The 18,701-nt window shown below is 39.6% G+C and overlaps 1 protein-coding gene across 1 annotated transcript in view; it reads right to left on the reverse strand.

Moving 5' to 3' along the window:
• The window catches only part of LOC134583288 (matrix metalloproteinase-18-like), a 278,369-nt gene that overhangs the window by 51,024 nt on the left and 208,644 nt on the right, over positions 1–18,701 (reverse strand). The gene's annotated exons all lie outside the window — the stretch shown is intronic.

Raw genomic sequence — 18,701 nt, forward strand, 5'->3', positions numbered from 1 at the left:
TGTATAAAACCATTATAGGGTTCTGGTGTTATTGACTGAATTTGTCTTTGCTTCCAGTGAAATAGGATCCTGTCTATATTATCAGCATTGCTATGTAAAAAAGGATGTTGAATGAAAAATCCTCATTGAATTGTCAATTGCAAAAAAAAAAGCGTCTGATGAATCAGGAGGTACTACACCCTGTGCCATCTTGCAATACAGCCATGCAGTGAAATATAAGGGTTATGGTGCTAAAGGGAATAATTCTGTTCTTTTAATAAAGCCACGATTTACTTCCAGGTGTCTGTCTTCTCAGGCACCAATTATCCTGCAACCCCACCTTTCTTACTTCTATGTGTTTATTAATGCATTATGTGAATAAAAACTTTTTGTGCAATATTCTTTGGTGTGTTATGGGTTCATTTGTTTTTTGCCTCCAACAGTATGCAAACTCTTCCCAAGGTAAACAATGCACACCCACCCGGCCATCCATCTTATCTAAAAGAATGTTATTCATCAGACCAGCATTGCTCCATGGTCCAACTCTGCTGTTCATGTCCACATTGAAGGTACATTTGGCGGTGGGCAGGGGTCATCATGGGCACTCTGAAAAGTCTGTGGATAAGCAGCCTTAAACTGTGATGTGAAAAACACACACAATGCTAGGGTTGTTCCCCTTTAAAAGAGACCAAGCAAGCCGGTAAAGTTATGAATAGACATTAATATTGAGCCTAATAAATCTTAGAATGTGGAGTCCAGCAGATAGGAAAAAATAGGGGAGAAAAAGATATACAGAGCAATGCTAACTATTATTGATACAGTGCATAAAAAGTATCTCTATATCAACAGTGATACGCTGAAACTTTATTTACCTACTATAAGAAAAAAGGATACAATAGCACATGTGTATCAACAGAATAACTCTGATTCTTATAATTGCCTGTAATATCTGTCCTTGGTGCATGAATGAACCCTTCGTTCTAAATGCTGTTACCAAGGAAGCTTTTAGGTGATAATCCCCTAGACAGCACAATCCCACAATCGATTAGGTAATGTAAAAACCCAGTATGAAGTATGAACAGTATGAACAGTATGAACACAGTATAGAGTTTTGAGAGATGTTTAGCCAGTGCTGATATAGAGAAATAGTATAGAGAGAAAAATGTCTAATGACAAGAGGAGCAGCAAGATCAGGATGTGTAATTATGAGATAAAATCTAATGTAACAAAATCTGTATTCTGTTGATACACAGGTGCTATTGTATCCTTTTTTCTTATAGTAGGTAAATAAAGTTTCAGTGTATCACTGTTGATATAGAGATACTTTTTACGCACTGTATCAATAATAGTTAGCATTGCTCTGTATATCTAACTTACAACCGGATGATTTAAATTACTCCATGACATCAGGCTTTAACTCCCTCACACAATTATATAAGCAACAAATAAGGTCAAGTTGGGAGATAGCATCCTTAGAAAACTACCTAAAAAAGAGTTTGATACCAAGGGGACTGAGAATACCAACCACTCCCAGCTCAAATATTGATGAAGAAGAATTCATCAAATAATGGGAGGAAGCTGCAGGCCAGTGTTCTATACGCTTTATGCAGATCATATGTAAATTTGAGAACAAGAAACTAACAGAGATTGAAAAAAAGATTGAGAGCGAAGTAGAGAAAATCAAGCAACAAAAAACAGATCCAGCATTTAGCCCTAATGAAAATAAATTACAAACTAATCTTGAGAAATATCAAAGCATTATAAAACAAAGGAAACACCAAAAATTCTTAAGGGATCATAAAGACTTCAAAACCGGTAACGTCTACAAAAGGTTTAATAAAAAGAGAAGGGTTGATAGTGATCAGGCCTCAACCTCAGAATATGAGTCTAGCGGATCAGATACTGACGCAATAGTGACCCCCTCCACCTCTAGTGAGAACAACAGAGGGATTTTAAAGAGAGGTGTCACTTTTTTAGACCATACGCAGGGGGAAAATCGCCCCTTTCTGAGACCAAGACCCAAAAGACAATACAACAGAAATAACCGGTTCTGAAGAACAGACAGATTGTCAACTTATCTGATTATATCCCCACACAATCGGAACTAGATCTGTTGGTAAAAGGTCTGTCTTTCATTCCCACTTCACGCTCTGACAAATTCACCTGGGTTAAGGATATTCATCTTTTCGCAAGAAAGCTCATTCTACATAAAAACTTTCTCCTAAGTGAAGAGAAGAAAGCCAAAAATGTAGGCTTAGAACTCAAAGACTATTGCATGACTATGATCTTAGCAGAATTGTTGGAAGAGAATGATAACATGGAAGGACCCAAATACCCCGTGACTAACCTTAAGAATAAAAGTAATTATTGCCCAAAATTAGGAGATTCCAAATACGTGGAAACCTTTGTAGAGCTAGTATGTGAGGAGATTGAAAAAATCTCATTTAATGAAATAAGCCACAAACCAAACTCAAATTTAACAGCATTGGAATATAAAGCATTAAAGACATTAAAAGAGAATCAGACAATAACCATAAAGCCCTCGGACAAAGGTGACAATATAGTTATAATGGACACTCAAAAATACGTGGAGATGAATAAAAGAATACTCATGGATCAAATGACTTATAAAATCTTGAAACAAGATCCTTCTAAAATATTTGCTGACAAGCTAAGAAGTATTCTACAACAAGGCTTGGATGATAAATGAATCTCTAAGGATGAATATAACTATATGGCCATCAATAGTCCCCGTATCTCGACTTTCTATAGCCTGCCCAAGATCCATAAACAACAGAAGATCTTAACAGGCAGACCCATTGTCTCTGGCAACAACAATATGACTCAGAATGTCAGTGTCTATCTGGACCACATTCTGAAACCGCTAGTTACACAGCTCATATTTGAGAGACACCAAACAAACTTTAGCAGTTTTGACTCAAACCAAACTACCACATAATTCCATTATTTGTAGTCTGGACGTAGAATCATTATACAGCTCAATACCACATCCCTTGGGAATAAAACACACGGAGCATTTTTTGAGGAGGAGAGGGACATCTCTAAATAAACACAGCGACTTGGTATTGGGCCTCCTAAGATTTGTATTAACACATATTTTTTTTCTGTTTGATGTACTACCACCAGGTGCAGGGGACTGCTATGGGGACATCTTGCGCACCCTCATATGCAAACCTGCACCTGGGATGGTGGGAGGAGCAAGTAGTATTCACAAGTAAGTAGTATCTCCCCCACAAAATCCCCTGACCCAGTACATATATCTTTGGAAAAGATATATAGATGATATTATAATCATCTGGACTGGGTCAGGGGATCAGTTCAGGCAATTTACACACAGCCTGAACATTAATGAATTGAACCTCAAATTCACCGCTGAAATTGGTACCCCATCTTTAAGCTTTCTTGATCTCATGGAGTCTCCGCAACAAAAAGGCATCATCAAAACAAACCTGTTCAGAAAAAGCACAGCCACAAATAATCTTCTGAATTGGAAAAGCCATCATCCAACTCAGCAGAAACGGGGAATACCGACGGGCCAATATTTACGTTTAAGACGCAATTGCTCCAACTTGGAAGATTATAAAACACAAGCAAGAGAATTGCGTCAAATGTTTAGGTCCAAAGGGTACCCCAATAAGTATGGATATAGACAAAAAATGGGATACAGCTGAATAGCTAGAAAAAAAAGAATATAAAACACATAGTGAAGTACATTAACAATAATTGGATTTAACCCACAAAGATTGCACTCACGAGATAGTGTAGGGTAATGCGCCTTTAAGCCCACACTGGGCTAAAATGGTATATGCCTTCCACGGATCGGTTGCTCTGTCTTTCACAGGAAATGGAAGAATGCCAGTTGAAATGTAAAAAATATTTTTCTTTATTCAAAAGGCAAAATAGCCTTGAAGGATTCAATCAATAAAATTATTTAAAAATAACTGCAATCTAACGCGTTTCGTCCAAACAACTTGGACTTCATCAGAGAAAATTCTGCAGTTTTGACAATCACATAAAATACAAAGCATGCATAATCCCACCCCCAACAGAGTCCCTTAAATACAACCAGTCCGTGTGTTGATTGGAGAATTCTCTCCTGGAACCACTTCTCCCATAAGGGTATATTGCCTCCAGGTGGCTCTTGTTTTGTAATTCCGCGGCAAAAAGACATAGCCGTTTTTCATCCGTCTAGCTTATCAAGATATGCGTTCCAAATGTCCGTTTCCGGTTGCGTTCCAAGCGCATACTTCCGGTTGCGGACGGCGACGTACGTCATGACGTCAGCGTTGCGTTCCAAATGCGGCATATGCGTTCCAAGCATGGAACAGCCACTTAAACAGTTAAATAACTGAAAAAAATCTCAAAGTAATCGCAATCAGTGATCAGACTTTCAAGTTCAAAATGAAAATTTATAAATAACAAAAAAATACATCATCATTCAATAGAGCTGTAGGACTTTCATCTTCTGCCAATTGCTATAGTATAAATATATACATAGACTCCAAAAAATATAATGAGAAAAAAATATATATGTGTACACTAAAAAATAAATAAATATAAATAAAATAAACTAAAAATGAACCAAAAATAAATAAATAAAATTAAATAAAAATAAGAATAAAGATAAAAATAAAAATAAAAATAAATAAAATAAAATAAAAATAAAAATAAATAAACAATTAAATAAATATATGAAAAAAATAATGAAATAAAAATAATAAATAATCAATGATAAATACCCCAATAAGTGCCTGAAGAGGGCATACCATAGGGCTCTCTTAACTGAACAGGAAAATTTACTAAGAGAAAAAGGAGTTCCCTCCTTAACATCAAAAGAAGCTGACCAGAAACAACTTAGATGTATTGCCACCTTCGACGCTGGCTGGGACCAAGTTAAAACAATCATGAATCGCTTTTGGCCTTTATTAAAACAAGATACATACCTTAGGGATGTCCTTCCTTCCTATGTATCCCTGACAGCTAGAAGGGGCAATAATCTGAAAGACATATTGGTGCATAGCCACTTTCAAACGAACAAACCACCCACACATTGGCTGTCAGACAAAATTAAAGGCACCTACAAATGTGGTAGGTGCAAAGCCTGTAGGTACATTAACACCAACTCCAAAAACTTTAACAATAGCTCCAATACAGAAAATTTTAAATCACTTTCATTCTTTAATTGCAACTCGAAGGGAGTGATCTACTTAATCACTTGTCAATGTCATGTCATGTATGTAGGTAAAATCTTCAGACCGTTTAAGAAACAAATTCTTGAACATATAAATTCAGTCAAAACAGCTAGGAACATAGAAACATCGGTCTCCAGACACGTGAAAACAGCTCATAATGGAGACTCCAATGTCCTCAAATTCCAAGGCATTGAACTAATCAAACCAGACCAGAGGAAGGGCAATTGGGATCAACGCCTAAGGAGACGTGAATGCTATTGGATTTACCGCCTCAAAACCCTGTCCCCTAAGGGTCTCAACGAGGGTTTTTCATACTCTCCATTTATTTAGAAGTCTCTCTAAATAAAATATATTCTTTTGTACATTTGTAAATAGCCTATTCAATTTATCTTAGTAATTTTTTGATTAGTTCAAGGGAATTTCTTCCAATAATTATTTCACCCTATCATTATGCTTTTAATAGAAGGACATTAATTGTCCCAATAATTACTGTCCATTCCCCCTCATTTTCTATTCTTTACTGGGGGCCCATTATGTATGGATAAGTGTAATTTTCCTCTATAAGAGGTCTTGAGGATATTCCACTTACACTACATAAGAAATCAGGAGAGATCGATTTTAATTTGAAAGATATACAATTTCAAATAAACTTAAATGTTATCCCTCAACCTTCTGCACATTAGTGGCAGCTTTATATTCATATAAATAGTTTACCACTTTAGTTGCATATTTATTCCTATTATACGTTGGACATAGCAAGTACATTGTTTCAAGCTCAAGGCTTTGCAGATCGCGCTATATATACTCAATGGCTTATTAGAAAAAGCCAAACTACAATTGACAAAACAATAAACTATTCCTGCTTATCCATCTTTAATACTTCGGAAGGTTTACATCCATGCAAGGGATGTTCAGTCAATCATCTGACGTAAGAGATATCCAACTCCACCCACATTGAGTTCACGTGGATTCAATATGCCATGTCATCGATGACAACGAAACGATCTCCTCCATGATTGGCCACCTGTCATTCAAATACCGGGAGGGTTTGGGCGGCAATTTTCAACCCCTGACGAAGGAGTTTTAAACTAATAAGGAAATAGAATATATTGGGATTACTATACCTGTATGTATAGATGATATAATGGAGATAAATATTCTTAGATTGATTAAAGATACGAATTATAAATTACAAAAATTGAAAAATCTGGAGACCACTTGGATAGGGGGAATTAATATCATTAACTCATATATATTACCGCAGTGGTCCTATTTTTTTTCCATGGTACCTCTGAAAGCATCAAAGATCTGGTTAAATATGATTCAATCGTCTTTTTCTAAGTTTATATGGAAAAATAAAAAATCGAGAATTAGTACTAAAATATTGTCGAAAAGATTGACGAATGGGGGCTTAAACGTCCCTAATATAATCAATATTTATTATGCAAATATTATAAGACACATTTATCATCTTCAAGACCCACAATTTACTGATGAACCTTGGTATATACTACAATCTCAGGCCGCCATGCCTAACAAATTGCAATTTTTGATGTGGAAAGAACAACAGGTCAAATCTAAATTTTTTACCCAGATTGAATCAAATGTACTAAGTCAATTATTAACAACTTGGCAAGAAATTAAAAAAATCTTGGGCTATGCAAACAAGATTCCAAAGACTTGTTCTTTGGCTGTAATTGAACAAAATGTAACTGACCTATCATTAAATAGTTGGACCAATCATGGTATAAATATTATATCTGATATTATACTTGATAATAGATTGATGTCCTTCCAACAGATTGTAGACACCTACAAATTACCGTCTAGAGAAATCTTCACGTATTTACGAATTAAACATTATATACATTCTTCTATTATAGATAATTTATCTCCAATTTCTAAACATTTAGAAACAATGTTTTGTTATAGATCTATGAAAAAAGTTACATCATTATCGAACTCTATGATAAAGGAATTACTTAATACACCCATTAAAATAATAGTGTTCTGGGAAAAAGAATTAGATATAGTAATATCAGAAAAGGAATGGTGCTCTTCAATTTCATATTTGACAAAATGCGTTCATGGCCTTAACTTGGTCGAATGCCATTTTAAATTGGTATATAAATGGTATTATACTCCCACAAGATTATCTAAGCTGTTTCCACATCTGCAGAATACATGTTGGAGATGTGGCTCCTCTGTAGGGTCATATATACATATATGGTGGAAGTGTCCGATCGTGAAATTATTGTGGTCTTGGACCTTTGATATTCTGTGTAAATTGTCGGACAATAAATTAGATCTAAATCCGGCTTTAGCTTTACTACACTACAACTGGAACCGTCAATCACTACAGTTTAGATGTATAGCATCACATTGTTTTGTGGCTGCGAAAATTACAATTGCCAGAAATTGGAAATCATCCATTTCATTTCAAAAAAGGCATCTTATTAACCAAATCAAATTCCAACTTTTGATGGAAAATAATCTTATAAATAACACCTCAAGCTTAATGCATAAGAAAGGCATCTATAAAATATGGCTAGACAAATTGACATCAATATATGGATGAAAATCGACTAAATTTTTTTTTTTGTGATTTAAGATAATTGTATTATATGGTAATCTCTGTTAGAGTTAGTGTAATACGGGAACTTCTACTATATTCCTATATACCAATTTCATATGATCAAGATCTGGGTGAAAGATCACTAACAATTTTTTTTTCGGGTAGATTCCCTGGACGGAAATTTAGCAGTACATATTCAATATACGAGATGTATTTATTATCGATGCCATTCTGGAATGCTACATAACGCCCTATATTTAGTAATATGACAATTTTAGACGACTATCATTGTTAACAAAACGACTTAAGTTCTAAAGTGTATAAAAAACAACATGATGGTTATTTTCCCGATTGTTTATTGTTTATGCCAATTTAGGACTATATGTATGTTTCTATAATATTATTTGATTTACAACGATGTACTGATCTATCTATTGCTCAATCTGAATGTATGAATGCTTGTATGAATGATGTAATATCTCTTGGAAGGTCGCTTATTCGAAGATATTTTGTGACTAAATTTGATATATTTATTATTTTATATGAATATACATGTGGACTGTTTAGAATGTCAATCATAAGTCATCTTTATATATTTTTTATTTCTGTGTTTATAAAAAGCCTTTCAAGATAATGCATGTTTATAATAATTAAAAAAAATTGTAATAAAGATGATTATAATAAAAAAAAGAAAGAAATCAGGAGAGATCGATTTTAATTTGAAAGATATACAATTTCAAATAAACTTAAATGTTATCCCTCAACCTTCTGCACATTAGTGGCAGCTTTATATTCATATAAATAGTTTACCACTTTAGTTGCATATTTATTCCTATTATACGTTGGACATAGCAAGTACATTGTTTCAAGCTCAAGGCAGATCGGGCTATGTGTACTCAATGGCTTATTAGAAAAAGCCAAACCACAATTGACAAAACAATAAACTATTCCTGCTTATCCATCTTGAATACATTGGAAGGGATGTTCAGTCAATCATCTGACGTAAGAGATATCCAACTCCACCCACAGTGAGTTCACGTGGATTCAATATGCCACGTCATCGATGATGACGAAACAATCTCCTCCATGATTGGCCACCTGTCATTCAAATACCGGGAGGGTTTGGGCGGCAATTTTCAACCCCTGACGAAGGAGTTTTACACTCCGAAACGCGCGTCGGGTTACACGGGGGGATTCCCAGTCACTGCACCTCGGCACATCACAGTGCACTATTCACTATGGAACCCCTCTTCTCACCATTTTGGTTATGATCACTTTTCGTTAACTATTATTTCTTTTGTTACTTTTCTTGGAGTCTAACTTCATTTGATAGAAAGACAGTATCTAGTTTAGCTATCCAGCTTAGAACACCCACGAAGGTGTTTATTAACAGAAGTAAGGGAATAGCAATAGAACAGCGATAGATTTTGTTACATTAGATGTTATCTTATAATTACACATCCTGATCTTGCTGCTCCTCTTGTCATTAGACATTTTTCCCTCTATACTATTTCTCTATATCAGCACTGGCTAAACATCTCTCAAGACTCTATACTGTGTTTCACATTGCTCTATTGATTGATCTCACAGAGAGACTTGAAGGGATTGTGCTGTCTAGGGGATTATCACCTAAAAGCTTCCTTGGTAACAGCATTTAGAACGAAGGGTTCATTCATGCACCAAGGACAGATATTACAGGCAATTATAAGAATCAGAGTTATTCTGTTGATACACAGGTGCTATTGTATCCTTTTTTCTTATAGTAGGTAAATAAAGTTTCAGCGTATCACTGTTGATATAGAGATACTTTTCATGCACTGTATCAATAATATTTAGCATTGCTCTGTATATCTTTTTCTCCCCTATTTTTTCCTTTCTGTTGGACTCCACATTCTAAGATTTATTAGGCTCAATATTAATGTCTATTTATAACTTTACCGGCTTGCTTGGTAGTTTCTCTTTTAAAGGGGAACAACCCTAGCATTGTGTGTGTTTTTCATTATTTTTACAATAAATGGTTCATGCCCATACCTGGTGGAGCTGGTACCACCCATTCTGACCCATTCCCCTAGCCATAGATTTAATGCTTTTGTTAATCTAGGACTAAGGGTAATTTTTCTGTTCTTTTTATTAAACTGTGATGTGCTGTGTGTTTTGGCTATCATGGCCAGAATTAAGTATAAAGTTAGCATTAACTATGAAAAAATTACATGCGAGGCATTTAACAAACAGAATTAATATGTCTATTTTCAGCTCTCATTATTTAATTGCACATTTTATTTACAGTTGATGAGTTTGGTATCCATATAGAGCAGTGATGGCGAACCTATGGCACGCGTGCCACAGGTGGCACGCCGGGCCCTTTCTGTGGGCACGCGGCCATAGGTTCGCCAATAATGCAGAGTAGGCACCTGCCTTCCCAAAACGGCAGGCGCCTACTCTGCTTCCGGGTCGGGAGGCAGGGGAGGGATCTGTGATGCAGCTCCCCTGTCCTCCCGCGAGCAAGCTGTGTGGAGCGTTGCCGCCTGTTACCATGGCAACGCTCCACACAGCATCGCGCGGGAGGACAGGGGAGCTGCTGCAAAGATTCCTCTCCTGCCTCCCGACCCGGAAGACTGCTTGCCCCCACCGGACCACCAGGGATGGATGTGTCGCCCCCTTCCTTCATTAGAGGTAAGAAGGAGGAAGGGGGGGGACTGATTTAATATACTTTTTTTATGCTGACAGGCACACACTGCACTATTAATACTGTGTGTGTCTGCTCCATCTGTACTGCTCACTCACAGTGATTGTGAGTGAGCAGGGAGGCTTAAAATGTAGGTTATGGTCTGCTCTACTCCACCTTATTACCCTGCCTTTCACTAAGTGACCCTTTTCCATGAAAAACGGGTCAGTTTTTGGTCATCGTATAAATCCCACTACCGTGTTGCTCTATTTAAGGCTTTCAAGAGTCGCTCACAGAATGAGGGAAGCCATGAGTTTAATTAATAATCCCCCCCTTAAATAAGAATAACCCTGTCAGGTCCCAATTATGTCTACAACTCACAGTGGTTATGAATGAGTGCTTTGGGGGTTAGTGCAGACATGGCTGCCATGACTGCCTTTGGATCCCTTACAAACCTGCTTGCGAGGCTTCCCTGACACACAATCCCATCCAGACACACTCATGCATATGTTACCAGATACAAAGATATACACACAGGTACATGCACTTATAGACAACCCACTGGTTGCTCTCCCAAGAAACACTCTCAGACACTATCACACATGCTCATAGTTACAGAGATACACACAGATATGCATTCCAGAAATGGGGAACAGAGTATTGAGAACAGAGTCCGAAATAAGGCTGAGATTGAATAAGTGAGAGTTGGATCTTACCATCATTTTTTATTTTTTTATTTTATTACTTTAGCCCTACCCCCCCACACACAGCACCCCTACCCCCTTCCCCCCCACACACAGTACCCCTACCCCCCCACACACACAGTACCCCTACCCCCCCACACACACAGTACCCCTACCCCCCCACACACAGCACCCCTACCCCCCCACACACACAGCACCCCTACCCCCCACACACAGCTCCCCTACCCCACACACAGCACCCCTACCCACACACAGCTCCCATACCCACACACAGCACCCCTATCCCCCAGCATCCCTCCCCTCCCCCACACCCAGCATCCCACCCCTCCCCCACACCCAGCTTCGCTCCCCACCCCTACCTTCACACACAGCACCCCTACCCCCACACACAGCAGCCCTACCCCCCACATAGCACCCCCCACAACACACACAGCACAGCACTCTTACCCCTGCACAGCAGCCGTACCCCCCCACACAGCACCCCTCACACACACACACACACACACACACACAAACCACCACTCATACACACAGCACCCCTCACACACACACACACACACACACACCACCCCTCATACACACACACACAGCACACACAGAAACCCTCAGACACACACAGCACCCCTCAATGCCCCTTAAACTACACCCCTCAATGCAGTATGTGTGTGCATTCAGCAGTCTGTGTGTGTGCGTGTATTCAGCAGTGTTTGTGTGTATTCAGCTGTGTGTGTGTGTGTGTGTACTCAGCGGACTGTATGTGTGTGTATTCAGCAGTCTGTGTGTGTGTATTCAGCAATCTGTGTGTGTGTGTGTACTCGGCAGTCTGTGTGTGTATTCAGCAGACTGTGTGTGTGTGTATTCAGCAGTCTTGTGTGTGTACTCAGCAGTCTGTCTGTATGTATATTCAGCAGACTGTGTGTATGTATTGCATTTGTTGGAGATACTAATAAATATAAGCTTAATTTTATCTATTTATATCATTATTTAAAATTTGTATTATTGAACTATCTGCTGTTGTGTTCTTTCAAAACAAAAGTTGTTAATTAGTTCGGACAACAGTACGAGTTGTTTTTTCTAAACTTAAACCTCAGTATTGAGGTTTAATTGCCGTGTTGGCACTTTAAGGAAAAAAATGTTGGCATGTATTGCGGTTTGGGCACTCGGGCTCAAAAAGGTTCGCCATCACTGATATAGAGTATTAAAAGACAGGCATCTCTGTCCTATCTCCCCCTCCCCCCCACAAAATATAAGATGGGTGAGGGCATTTAAAGAGAACCCCTTTAATTATAGTTGAACAAACTGTACTCTATATGTGAAGAGTGTATATTTCAATAGAAATTGGCACTTTTATAAATTAACATTGTTACACCCCTTGGCTGCCAATGACACAACTGGTCCTGTTACATACTGATAGTTTTAGCTCAGTGGGACTTAACTTAAGAGGCAGACAATTGTCTAGAGCACCTGCCTTGCAAAAACTTCACATTGCTGCATTGGGAAGTCAGAAAATTCTGGGCAAGGTTCGAAGGGGAGGGCTTACAAAGGCTTGAGACAAAAGATCTGCAGCTTTTTGCAAGCTGTTTTTAAATATATCCCCAATGAAAAAATCATAATTTAATGCATGTATTCATTGGTTGTTTTCATTGGGTGTATACTTACTAAACAGTGAATTTTATTTGGTATTTTATTTGGACCAAGGAGTGTTCCTTTAAGCAATTTAATGGGGCCCTTTAATTATGCAGCCATGTGAGAATTAAAACATGTGTGACCCTGGGAAAGAAAGTCTCTTAAATGTCCACTGGAGGTCTCACTAGCCTACAAGCGACTAGAAGAGATCACATAGTAAATTTGACACTGTAAAAAAGAACTAGGATTTAGATTCTCTCTTTTTCTTTGTGTGTAAATTTATGATTAGAATCAGGATTATTGGTCCATGGATAATATATATATATATATATATATATATATATATATATATAGTTTTTTTTTGTTTGTTTGTTTCATAATAACAGTATACTAATTTACTAAACTCCAAATTGTTGCAAATTTAAATCTGAATAGCAAAAATTAGTCACATAGAGCATCTATAACTAAAGAATTGACAAAACTCAAGGATAGTCACAGATGAGCTATTTTAGCCTGTTACGGTTACTCCCAGGCTAGCTGAAAGCTTGACCGCTTGAATGATCTGGATCCCACTGTAGAGAGTGAGAAGAGCCGCTTCAGTTAGTAGTCCATACGAATCCTTTAAATGTAGAACAATCCAATAGCTATTATACAGCTAGGATACTCTTTCTCCCACAAAACGAGTCAAGGCTGCGATTTGAAGGTCAAACAAGAACTGGGTTTAATGGCACACAAGGATCGGTATTTATGCAAAATCTCAGGTCCAGGGACAGCCCCCTCTGGACCTGATGGGATACAGGAATTTTACAAGGGATCAACCAATCAGAATACAATGCATCGTTTGAATTTGTTACCGCCCAGCTTGGAGATAATGAATCCAATGGCTTTGACAATACAATTATCTCCAAGCGCCTAAATACCAAGTTTTTATTATACACAAAAAACAGGTTAAAAATATATAACTTCAACATTTTTAGTTATAATTCCGGACTTCCACCATTCATTCTATAGCCCTGGTCTGGGTGTAATAGTTCACTGAAGAGCGCCCCAAACCCACGAACCATATGCTTAGTTTATTCGTTACAAAGTCCGTTCGCATATTTGGTCCCTGAGCCTGAGATGGCGGCCATGTTTTTGAGTGCTTCAATAGGCAGCGGGACCTCGGCATCAAACTCGTGGAACGAGTACCGGCCAGAGTTGTGCACGAATCCCCGCCCTCTGGCTGGATGTTTCAGCTGTTCGGGAGACGAACGTAGACCGCCGTGAAGGGGGTACTTAACCTGCGGTTAACCGCAACATTCCACATTGTAATTGAGGCCACACGCCAGGCTGTAGGTGGTCCCCGTTCATGACCCTTTCGGTAGTTAGATTATCGGGAGATAAGGCACGAACGGGAATGCCCGGAGGCCGTCAATTAACCTGCGGTTATCCGCAGACCGCAACTCTCTGGGCGATCAAGTGATAACACGCTCCTCCCGTAGGGTGGTCGGCCATTCGGTAGTTTAAAAGGTGACTGGGGTTAAGTGGCGGCACACGCCAGGGACCGGGTGGTCCATTGTTCGTTTCACGAATCGGTGCACGTAATCCTTTCGTGAGCAAAGTATAGAATGCAAGTATCGAAGCCACATATAGTAAAGACATCATAATGCTTGTCTGTAACATAGCCTAAATGTGGTTTTCAGTTAGCTGCAATTTAAGAATTTCTGGAATAACCATTCCATTATTCCATTATTTAGTATTTTTTCTTTTTATCTACACAAGATGAAGTTGCTTGTAGGCTGGTAAGACCTGTGGTAGAACATTATGACACTTACGATTCCAGGCGCATACCAGTGTGCTTTCCAAATATAAAACTGGCTAATTAAAGTGAACCTACTGTTGCAAAAATATCACTCTCCACCCCTTTTTGCTGGTAACATTGACGTTTACTGCCTCTGTCTTCATCAGCATGCCAGCTGACTCTTCTGTGTTCTCATCCAATGCTTACTATAGAAAAGCATTGATGATGAGATGCACATTTGGCACAACGTTGTGTTTCTCCGATCAAATGCTGCTATGATCAGCATTTGATTGAAGGACCAAGTTTGACTCAATTATGGGGGCAGAAGCTCTTCTAGTGGCTGTCAGGAAGACAGCCACTAGAGATGTATTTACCCCTATAATGTAACCATTCTGTTTCTTCAATGTTTACATTGTAGGGTTAAAACTACAGAACCACTAAGATGCAGGTGTCTGTGTGCCTTTAGTGGTCCATTGTGTTGCTTAAACTTAATTTCTTTTTTCACTGTATTTTAATTGTATGACATTGTAAATACACATAGTGGTTTTGTAAACATATATTCTATTTGGTCATGCTTTCTTTGATCCAACTTGTCCATAGGGGCAGTTTGGGCATCTCCCCAACTGCCCCTTGCATTCTTGCATTAAAGGATCACTATAGGGTCAGGAACACAAACATGTATTCCTGACCTTATAGTGTTAACACCACCATCTAGCCCCTCTGGGCCCCTCATGCCTCCATAAATATAGTACACATCTTACTGTATTCAAGCCTGAAGCTGTAAATCTGCATGCTGTTAGACTCAGAAAAACAAGCAGTCTGCTGACATGTGGTAGCCTGATCCAATCACAGTGCTTCCCCATAGGATTGGCTGAGACTGACAAAGAAGCAGATCAGGGGCAGAGCCAGCATGATTCAAACACATCTCTGGCCAATCAGCATCTCCTCATAGAGATGAATTGAATCAATGAATATCTATGAGGAAAGTTCAGTGTCTGCATGCAGAGGGAGGAGATACTGAATAACAGGATGCTGTGCACAGTGCTGCCCTGTGCTCTGCTGACAGCAGATCTGAGTGGATGGAGGCATATTATGCCTCCATCAACTCCGAAGTCCCTCTGGTTCACTCTGCAACTGGGGGTGTTCCTAGCTTTCAATGTAAACACTGTGTTTTCTCAGAAAATACAGTGTTTACATGAGAGAGGCTGCAGGGAGCTATAGTTCTCATCTGAACAACCTCATTAAGCTGAAGTTGTTCAGGTGACTATAGTGTCCCTTTAAAACAAATTAAAAAGTAAAACAAAATAAAATCTATTAACTGCAGAAAGGAAAAAGTTATTTTGCTAAAGGGGGATTCATGCTAAAATATATTTTTAGATATACATAGACACAGAGGAAAATGAGATACGGCTGTGCATAATCTAGAACAGGAACAGAAAAAAAATATTTTTAGATATGTCTATGACAAAAAATGTTTTCGTACCTGCCTCTTTAATAATAAGCTGTGCGGGTACACCAATACCTTAATGATGGCCATCTGGGGAAATTGGAGAGAGCAACTCACTTTCATATAAATACCCAATTTACATGTGTTATAGTATGCCCTTACTGTACAAAATGGATACATTTTGGGCATCAGCTGGTGCATCACCTAAAAGACAAGCCTGTATGCTGACCGGACTTCTTTGGAAATCATTGGCTGAGAGCACCAGGGGTTAGTGTCAGATATCGTTGTCCTTCTGTGCACTGACTGCATGTAATGATGGCCCCCCCAGCCACCAAAGTATCCAGTTAATAGTACCCAGCAGGATCCACCCTCCTATGCATGGGAAACCTGATCGAAACCCATCTCCAGCTCTACTAAACACAGACTAAAGCTCTCTAAGCCCTTCCTGGACACCGGAAACATGGATTATGTTATAATAAACACAGTAAGTAAGCATTTTCCTGAGGGCATACAGTAGTAAACTGTTAATTGAACCAGATTGTTGCAGGTACTACAAAAAATTAACCCCTCTTTCTCTCTTTCTCTGCTGTCTTTCTCGTTTTCACTTTCACTTTCTTTCTCATTTTTTAATGCACCAATCAGAGAGGTATGAGTCAAATTACACAGCGTAGGAAAATTCCAAAGAACTTTCCCACGCTGTGTAAAATGACACAGAGCACTCTGATTGGTGGATTTCAAACCAACCAATCAGAGTGCTGTGACAGGTAAATGTAGAAACTTACCTGTCAGTCTCTTCATTTACCTGTCAGAGCACTCTGATTGGATGGTTTCAGCCCACCAATCAGAGTGCTCTGAGCCTAATTGCAGGGCGGGGCAAGGCTTTATAAGCCTTCCCCCGCCATGCAGAGCTCAGTCTGCGCGGAGCCCTCGCCAGGTGAAGATGGATTATTATTTTTTTTTTTTAAATTGCGTCGGTTATTATGGATTTTTATTTGGCCTTTTTTGGGGCTGAAAAAATAAGATTTTAGAAGAAAGAAAACATCAAATGGTAAGTTTATTTTTATTTTTTTACAGGTACTTAGTTAAATGGTCCCCCCTCGTTATTTTTAGGGTGAGGGGGGGTAGGTAGGGGTTAATTTTTTGGGCGAGGGGATGACTAGGGGTTTGGGGACCCTTAGTCACCTGCGGGAGGGGTGGTTATTTTTTTTTATTTTGTGCCCCCACCCGACGCTCAGGGGTGGGGGCCAGGGGGGAGGACATTAGGTCCCCCCCCAATTAGTATTTAGGGCCCTCACCTGCCACTCAGGGGTGGGGAACAGGGGGGAGGACATTAGGTCCCCCCAATTAGTATTTAGGGCCCCCACCCACCGCTCAGGGATGGGGGCAAGGGTGGAGGACATTAGGAGTCCCCCCCTAATTAGTATTTAGGGCCCCCACCCACCGCTCAGGGGTGGGGGCCAAGGGGGACATTAGGTCCCCCCAATTCTGACTTAGGGCCCCCACCCACCGCTCAGGGGTAGGGGCCAGGGGGGAGGACATTAGGTCCCCACCATTAGTATTTAGGGCCACCACCCACCGCTCAGGGGTGAGGGCAAGGGGGGAGGACATTAGGTGTGTGTCCCCTAATTAGTATTTAGGGCACCCACCCACCGCTTAGGGGTGGGGGCTGGGGGGGACATTAGGTCCCCCCATTCTGATTTAGGGCCCCCACCCGCCACTCAGGGGTGGGGGCCGGGGGAGGACAATAGGTCCCTCCTTCAGGTTAGGAGGGGGAAGGGGGAACGTGTTGCTCACTGTTTAATAGACATTCCCCTACTCGCGGTATAGCGAGTAGGGGCATAATTTACTAATACTAAGTAATATTTACTTAGTATTAGTAAATTTGGCTGAAAGACCAATTCTATCTGTGGGATAGTCCAAGATCTAAAAGATGTGGGACTTGCTGTGTCCACCCTACGGGTAGGAGTGCCGGACCTTGTAGGGGTGGTGGGAAGTGATACATCATCACCACCTTCAGGTATATAAGACATACCAAAATGTAAGGTAAATATTAGTGTACTGATATGTGGCGAAAGTGACCTCGCCACTGGTTCTTGGAGGAGCCTGTTGGCCAGCCTATTATCCTGTGACCATGGCCCCTGCAATAGACCTGGCTAAAATACTTTGAAAAGGTTCTGTTCATGTGAGTTATGTACTTTTGTACTCCAGACAGATAGACCGACCGTTAGCCGTGATTCCCTGGAACTGTTTTGGGCATAGGACCATGTGCATAAGACTTCCAGGAAATTCTTGAGCCACTGAACTGATCTGGGTGATTTTTAGACATGTTGGTCACCCAGATCAGGGCTATCAGGTGATGTAACATTTGTGAGGTTTTATGTATTTTTAGGGTACTTTTGGGTGTTTAAGAAAAATGTTTTTTTCTGTGCTTGGAAATAATTGGATTAGAATTAGTACAGTTACTGATCCAATTATCTTCCAGGCAGAGGGGAGGGATTGTGTGCTATGTGTGGGAGTGCCTTACATTGTAAATGTGTTATTATTGGTTTGTCAGTTTGTGTCCCTGTCCCCAACAAGGTCCATGTGGGCGTACCCCTTGCATGGGGACTTGAATAAAGGCCAGTGTGGCTACCATTAAACCAGTCTTATTTCACCCACAATACAGAGTTCTGTCTGTTATTGTAGGGAACTGCTATACCAGCTATACCAGCT

Source organism: Pelobates fuscus, chromosome 13 (genome assembly GCF_036172605.1).
Source record: "Pelobates fuscus isolate aPelFus1 chromosome 13, aPelFus1.pri, whole genome shotgun sequence".
NCBI classification, from domain to species: Eukaryota; Metazoa; Chordata; class Amphibia; order Anura; family Pelobatidae; genus Pelobates; species Pelobates fuscus.